Source organism: Rousettus aegyptiacus, unplaced genomic scaffold (genome assembly GCF_014176215.1).
Source record: "Rousettus aegyptiacus isolate mRouAeg1 unplaced genomic scaffold, mRouAeg1.p scaffold_m13_p_7, whole genome shotgun sequence".
Taxonomy (NCBI): domain Eukaryota; kingdom Metazoa; phylum Chordata; class Mammalia; order Chiroptera; family Pteropodidae; genus Rousettus; species Rousettus aegyptiacus.
The window spans coordinates 86,966,560-86,974,108 of NW_023416310.1; the positions used below are offsets into that span (position 1 = coordinate 86,966,560).

Genomic DNA, 7,549 nt, shown 5'->3' on the forward strand with positions numbered 1-7,549 from the left:
AAATGCAGGCCAGAAACATGACATGGCAGTAAGAATAGCAAAGAGGGAAAATTTAGGAGGTTAACTGGCAGATTGGGTGACTGACCAATTGGCTGTTCAAATGCAAATCTGACTGCAGCACTGTGCTAGGCAACTGGGATTATACTGTCATGGGACGAGGGGACTGTCTGGTTCGTTGGTGTCAGAAGAAAGGGTCTCAGGCTTAGAGACAATTACATTAAAATCCCTTCAATGGTTCTTTATACTTCTTACAACTTTCTCTTATTCGGTCCTCTCAACACCCGTGTATTATTGTCTCTGTTTAGCAGATGAGAAACTCGTGGTAGTGGCAGAACTAGGACCTTGAATGCCATGGAAGACTGCTTCCCTGAATGGTTGGCAGGCAGCGGTAGTGGGCAGTTCACTTCCTACTGCTCACCCCAGCCCCCACAGCCCCAACTCTGCCACCAAATGGTCATATGAAGAGGTGGGTGGGGCCAAGTGAAAGTTTTTGACAGTCAGATGCAAATGAGTGATCCCCTTTTTTACAAAAGAATCTTATATGAACCAAAAAAAATGAACTCAAATAGAAAAGAACCTGCTCAGGTTGAGGCAGAGATATTAGATTCAGAAGTATCTGTTTGGACAGTTGTCGCGCTTGCCCTACCATGTGGCAGCCTTCATGACACTTCCGGAATCCCGGGGGTTCCATGGGCCACAGTTTACAAACCCCTGGACTGGCCAACTGCTGTACAAACATCCTAGAGCAGGGGACTCAGCCTATGTCCGCAGATAGGATTCAGGAACTTGGATGGAAAATAATTCCATCTTTTTTTTTTCACTAACCTCTAACTCAAGTTAAATGCCATGTTCCATTATGATTATAGCCAATTACCATAGTAATATTGACAGTTCCTGTGACTGTCACCAAGAGAAATCACAGATATTTTCATATCATATTATAGTCATTGTAGATCTCTCAAAATATCATTTATGCTCATTACTTTAAAATTACAAGTTATTATATCTTCTGCCAGATCTCTCTCTCCTTTTTTTTTTTTTTAACGCCTACAGCACCTGGTCTTCCTAGGTGGTCTCTCATCCAAATACTAACGAGGCCCGACCCTGCTTAGCTTCCAAAATTAGATGAGATCGGGCACATTCAGGGTGGCATGGGTGTAGATCAGATCTCTTTTTTAATGTATTAATAAGCAAGTACATATTAGGCTATCATAAAAAAAATGTTCACTACCTTGAAAACTGTATTTCAATATGATTAGTTTCCTTTATAGTCCTATGTATTTTATTTAATGTACTTAAAGACATTCTGAGAAGGGGTCCATAGTCTTCACCACACTGCTAGAGAACTCCATGGCTTTAGTAAGGTTACCTGTCCCAGGACTTTTATTCCAGAACAGAGGGGGTTGGGGAGTTTGTTGAAGCCTGCCAAAAGAGGGTATGTAGGACCTAGGCTCCCCAGGGGCCCTGTGCTCCAATGGACACTCAGAGCCCGAGGAAACTGAGACAGGAAACTGGGACAGGAGCAAAGGGACTCTAGGAAGTGGAGCAGAAGCCAACAGCCTGGCTGACAGGGTTCAGTCTAGTGGGACAGAACTGAATTCCTTAGCCCTAATCCCAGCCAGGCTTCTTGGGGGACCCCAGACTCCTAGGTCCTGAATCCCAGTTCTGCCATTCATTGGCTAAGCAATCTTATTCAAGATTTGTAGCCTCTCTAAGCCTCAGTATTCCAATCTGTAAAACAGAACTAATATAATGAGCTACTGTGAAGATTAGATGAGGTAAAGAATTTAAAACACCCAGCACAATCGTTAGCTAATACAGGTGCCCGATAAGTGTAGTTCTTCCGCCAAAGTCCCTCTAAGTTTCATGGTGGTTGGAGGAACTATTGACCCCCCCATGGCACCCCAGTCCATCCACATTGAACTTATTTTTCTCCAAAGTTTGGGTGCTCCGTGCCACTAGAACTCTAACTCAGTCAGCCAAGGACCTCAAAGTGCTCTTGCACACGCCCTGCACACACCCTTGGGAGGCTTTCGAGATGCCAAGGCTGGTAACCAAGGGAGGATGTTTAGGAGGCTTCCCTGGGGTGCTGGTTTGAAGAGAGGCCTGCCCCAGAGCATCAGGCTGGCTAACGTAGCCTCTCGGGGGCCTTCACGGCCTTAGAACCTTCAATGTCAATTTTATTAGCTCCTGTGCACATGCTCACAGGCACTATCTGCCCAAAGCCCTAGGCAACAGTGGCTGCCTTTCCTGTTCCTGGCAAACTTCTGCTCTAGCTCTCGTTCCATCTCCTTCTCCCATAGCCTCGCTAGGTGGGGTGGGGGCTCACTGACACAATCCTGGGAACCAGCATTCCCTAAGACTGATTTGGTCAGCATGGAGCTGCAGGAGAGCTTGAGAACAGGGGGAAGAAGCTCAAATGACTGAATGAAAGGTGCTCACTACCTTGACAAGTCCCTAGAAGCAAACGGCAGCAACAGCCTTGCGCACCTGAGGGGCTGCACTGGTTCCAAAGCATCTGCTCATCCAGCATCTCCCTGGAGCCCCCTGCTGTCCCAAATGATGGTAGAGGCGTGAAGGGCCCCATTCTACAGATGGGGAAACTGACCCAAGGATCTTTCTCTGAATCGATTTATCCAGCCTACTCGAGTCCCCAAGGATCAGGAGCCCTCCAGATCTGAGACTCTATAGTGGAACATACATGGGTTCTGAGCTCCAATCCGAACCCCAACTTAACAACAAGGGCTACACCTTTGCCAGCACTTTTGACATCCACCCCCGCCACAAACTGTAAAATTTCAAAGAAACTGAGGCATAGGAAAGTGATTTCTACCCAAGGCCACCAGCTGGTCTTATAGTCTATATTTGAACCCAAGGTCGCCTGATCCCAGAGTGGACAATTTAACCACATGTTATACTGCCACACGCATTAGGGCCACGTTCCAGACCTGAGTTTCAGTTCCAGGAGTCATTAGAAAAGACTATTACTCAGTGAGCTGTTCCTGCCTGCTTTTTGTTTATACAGGTCTACATTTCAAAAAGTCCCAACATATGGTATCTTTAAAAAATAAAAGAACTTAAACAACAAGCAGCCATGATTCCATCGTAATTCGAACAATTCTTTATCATGGAGGTCGCATTTTATAAAATATCCATTACTCTATTTCATTGATTCTAAAATGCATGTTTGTGGGTTTTTTTAACTTTGAATTTGGGGTGCATCTTAAAACCCATGGACTCTATGAAATACATGAAATACACTATTTTATTTGGCCCCAAGAATAATTTGGGTAGGCAAGCGTTGCCAAGATTACAATCCCCCTTTTACAGAGGGGAAAACGGAGGTTCAAAAAAATTAGGTGACTTGCCCAAGGTCACAGAGCTAGTGGATGCAGAAGAGCCCTGTCTCCTGATTCCTAGCTGCACGCTGTGGCCAGTGTGTACCCCTGGCCTCCAGGCCCTGCGTTCACGCCTTCCTGTTCCCATCACCCCTTGGCCGTGCCTCCCCACTACGGAGACCTGAGGGAGACTGCAGATCCCCCATCCAGGCTCCCCAGCATCAGTAAGAAGTGGGAAGAACCCAGTGCACAGACTCCTGGGAGCAGTCCGGCTCCACTTAGTAAGTTTTCAGGCCAGAGAGTTCCGCTTTCAAGAACACATCCCATGCGTGAGGCAGCGTTGCAGAGCCCAAAGCTGGGCTTGGGGTGTGAAGGAAGTATTTTTCTTTGGTGCCCGCATAAACCATGCAAGCTAGATCTAGGGGGTCCCCACCTCCGGTCCCCATTCTCTGGAAATTACCCACTAGTATCCTATTTCTTGTATTTCAAAAGGCCAAATGAAAATTAAATATTGACTCTAGATAAGATCTCACGGATAGACTAAAACACCACATTTCTTTGCTTTTGGTTACATCAGCTCAGTGATATTACCACAGTTCATTCCTGCTGACGAGAAATCACTGACTGGCTATCACGGGGCCCCAATTAACATACAAGGGGAAAAAACAATTAATGACTTATTACATAACAGGTATAGCTTGGCAAGTAAAAATCTTTCAAAACAAGGGGGTGTGACAGGGGAAACAAATAAAAGAGAAAGCTGACATAGAAGTTCAAGCTCCTTATTTTCCCAGATGGGGAACACGAGGCTCAGAGAGCTGAAGTGACTCGCTCAAGGTCGCACAGCAGGGCTCGAACCATCACCCAAGGTTTCTGCCCCTCGGGACAGTCATCTGCCCACCACACCCTGCTGTGCTCAGGTACAAGGAGCCAGAGCACCGAGACTTACCGGGGCTGCCGAAAGGGGGTCAGGCCAAGGAAATGTCTCCTCCCTGGCACCTGTGGGCTCCTTCCTGGTGGGTAGCTGCCAAGGCCACGCTGTTTTTCCTTCCTGGGTGTCTGCCAGGGCAGCAAGGCCTCGGAGCCTCCTAGAAAGCCAGCTCCAGGCAAGGTGAAGGAGGCCTCTCTGAAGAAAGCCCCCTCCAAGACCTGGAGTGACCAGTCTTGGGGTCACGGCGTGACCATGGAAGGCTTAGCGAACTCAGCTTGCACAGCTGCCTCCTGGCATCCACCAGGGAGCTCTCCAGGTCGCATGGCTGCTTTTTGTGCCAGCAGCTGGGTGCCTTTAAGAGGCTGATTGCAGTTCATTGGCTGAGCCAGGCTCCCCCTACCTCTTTACCTGAGCAGGTGAGAGTAGCTGGGCTAGTGGTAGGCCAGGGACTCAGGTAAGTAAACAAACCAAGGCAACCAGCTGGCTCTCCCCTCCTCCCTGCCCTGGTCCTCCAGCTTTCCTGCTCATCCCTACCCCCACACCTAGAGATGACCTGGGGGTAAAGAAAAGGCAACACATTGTGCAAAGTGCCTAGTGCTGTTCAGTTCACAAAGCTTCGTTATTTCAGAGTAACCCGAGACCACAGTTATTAGTACATCTTCTCTTTTAGATGGAGAAACTGTCCTTGGAGGGGTGAAATGACCATCCAGCTCACACAGCTCTAAGAAAGAGAGTGGACAGAGTAGAATGGTGTGAGGATCGGAACCCAAATCTCCTGCTTTTTGACAGCGCTACTGGACCCCACCACCTCCCTCTCTGAGGCGCTTACTGCCAGTTTCCATGTCTGGAAAGTGGTATAGTCATGCTTGTATGTGAGTCTGCAATCACAGTATTGAGTGTATCTCCTCGGACTCAGAGCTAAAAAGGACTCTGGAAATTATATAGTTCATCCATTCATTTAGCAGGCACTGTTATTCAGTGACTATTAAGTGCCAGGGCTGTATTAGGTGCTAGAAACACATCGGTAAACAAGAAAGTCAAAAACCCTACTCTTATTGAATTTGCATTCTGGAGAGAGGGGAGATGACATAAATAAGTAAATAGATTAGATAGGGAATAGTACCATTAAAAAAAAAAAAGAAATAGGCTGATATGATAAAGCAATGGGGGAAGGGGAACTATTTTAGATTATGTGATCAGGGACACTCTCTCTGAGGAGATGCTATTAAAGCTGAGATATGAAACATGACAAGGAGTCAGTCATTGGAAGAACTGGAGCAAGAGTGTTTCAGGTACTGGGACCTACAAGTGCAAAGGCCCTGAGGCAGGTGTACTTGGAGAACAGAAAGCAAGCTGCCGTGGCTACAGCAGAGTTCAATCCCTGTACCCCTTTTTTTTAATAAATAAGGAAGCGATTCAGAAAGATTCCTTGACCTGCCCAAGATCGCCTTTCACCAATTTCTCCTTGCTTTCTTTATCCTCGCGTATTAGGAAGGGAAACTGAAACCTGGAGCTCACCCACATACTTGGGCTGCCAACCCGACAATCATTCCACGCATCTACACTGCCACAACCTCGTACTTCTTCACTCTGTAGACATGTGTAAACTCCCAGAGAATAAGAACTATGATTTTTAAGGACTTATCACACTGGAGAACAAAATCCTGACCAACAAAATACAGCATTAAAAATTCCAGCAGTAATGCAGACTGCCATACAGTCACATGGGCTTAGCACAGACCCTTCCTACTGAGCTCCTTTTTACTTTCATTTTCAGAATTTTTAACTCTGATTTTTTTTAAAGGGTGGCCTGTTTTTAGTCATCATCTTATTAGAGGCAGAATTGGGATTCTTATTCTGAAACTGTTGGATAGGTAGTACAGAGCAAATGAGTTATTATGTTGGTAGTCCTGAGAACCAGCACTTTGGATGTGAGAGAAAGGAGGTATGGATGAAAGACGAGACGGGTTATAATTCTGGATTCGAATCAGGAGTTTCAGAATGATTTTTTTTTTTTTTTTATGTAGCTGATCTGAAAAAAAAAAAAAAAAACACACAAATAAACCACATTCCCTAGCCCCGCCTACTGTTTTCAGATCCAGAAACAACAATCGGCACTTCAGTGAGCGCCTTACTGCCCAGACTGTGGTCTCTAAGTACTATTTCCCACCTGAAGGATCCAGGGCTCCTCAAAAAGACAAAGAGCTATTGGAATGTGGGTTCTGAGTTCCCTGGGGTGCAGCTGCAACCTTCCAGTGCAGCTTTGGGGCAGAAGACATACAACACATACTTAGACTATCTTTTAAAGCCACAAACGAAGGAAGCTAGAGTCACGGCAAAGGGACTCAAGAGACCACCCTTTAAAGATTCATTGGTCAAAGTCAGGACACTCTGAGCACCAGTAAAGAAAATAAGCATAATGAGTTGAAAAACATCAAACATGTTTAAATCTATGAATTCAAAATGATATTTTAAAAATAAACAAAAAACCTCGGTGATCATGTTTGGAAGATATTAGGAAATCTACACATTATTTTGAAAACTGGTAAAGAAAGAAAACAACTGAGCATTTATTCTCTTTCCTGTAAAACCCGTACCTCGGGCAACCAAGTAGTAGACGAGAAAAGCTGCTCTTTACGTGAGCATTCCAACAAATGAAATAAAGCAGGAAAGAAGGATTGACTTGGAATATTGTCTTTTTGAAATTCCTTATGAATTAGCTGAGCAAACTGATAATATTACAAAAAGAGAAACAAGTAGACATAATGAGCTTCTTGCTGGAATTAACCACCACCTCCTACGAAAAACTCAAGGCCCCCAAATCAAGCAGGAATCTGACTGAGCCTTTTAGATCAGCGGTTGACAAACTTTCTCACTAACAGGCAGGTAATAAATATTTTGAACCTTGCAGGCTACACAGTCTCTGGTGTGACTACTCAACCCTGATGCTGTAACACGAAAAGCAGCCATAGACAACATTTAAACGAATAAGCATAGCTGTGTCCCAATAAAATCCTATTTTCGAAGAGGATGGCCCAGGGACTGTAGTTTGCCAGTCCTTGTTTCTGATCTCACTATCGGTTTATAGGAGATACAGGGACTCAGGAACACATGAAATGACACCACAGGAAGGAAATCGGCAAAGGTAAAGCTGGAGGAAAGTATAACAGGAAAACCAACCTGATTTTTTTTCACAAATGAATGTCAAGATGTTAAAATGAGAGAGAGAGAGAGAGAGAGAGAGAGAGAGAGAGAGAGAGATGGGGGGAGGGGGATAGAT

General features: G+C 45.4%; 1 pseudogene; it reads right to left on the minus strand.

The window, feature by feature from the left end:
- Window positions 1-1,044: 1,044 nt before the first annotated feature.
- LOC118605753 lies at window positions 1,045-1,163 on the minus strand (annotated as a pseudogene).
- Between the last annotated feature and the right edge of the window lie 6,386 nt (window positions 1,164-7,549).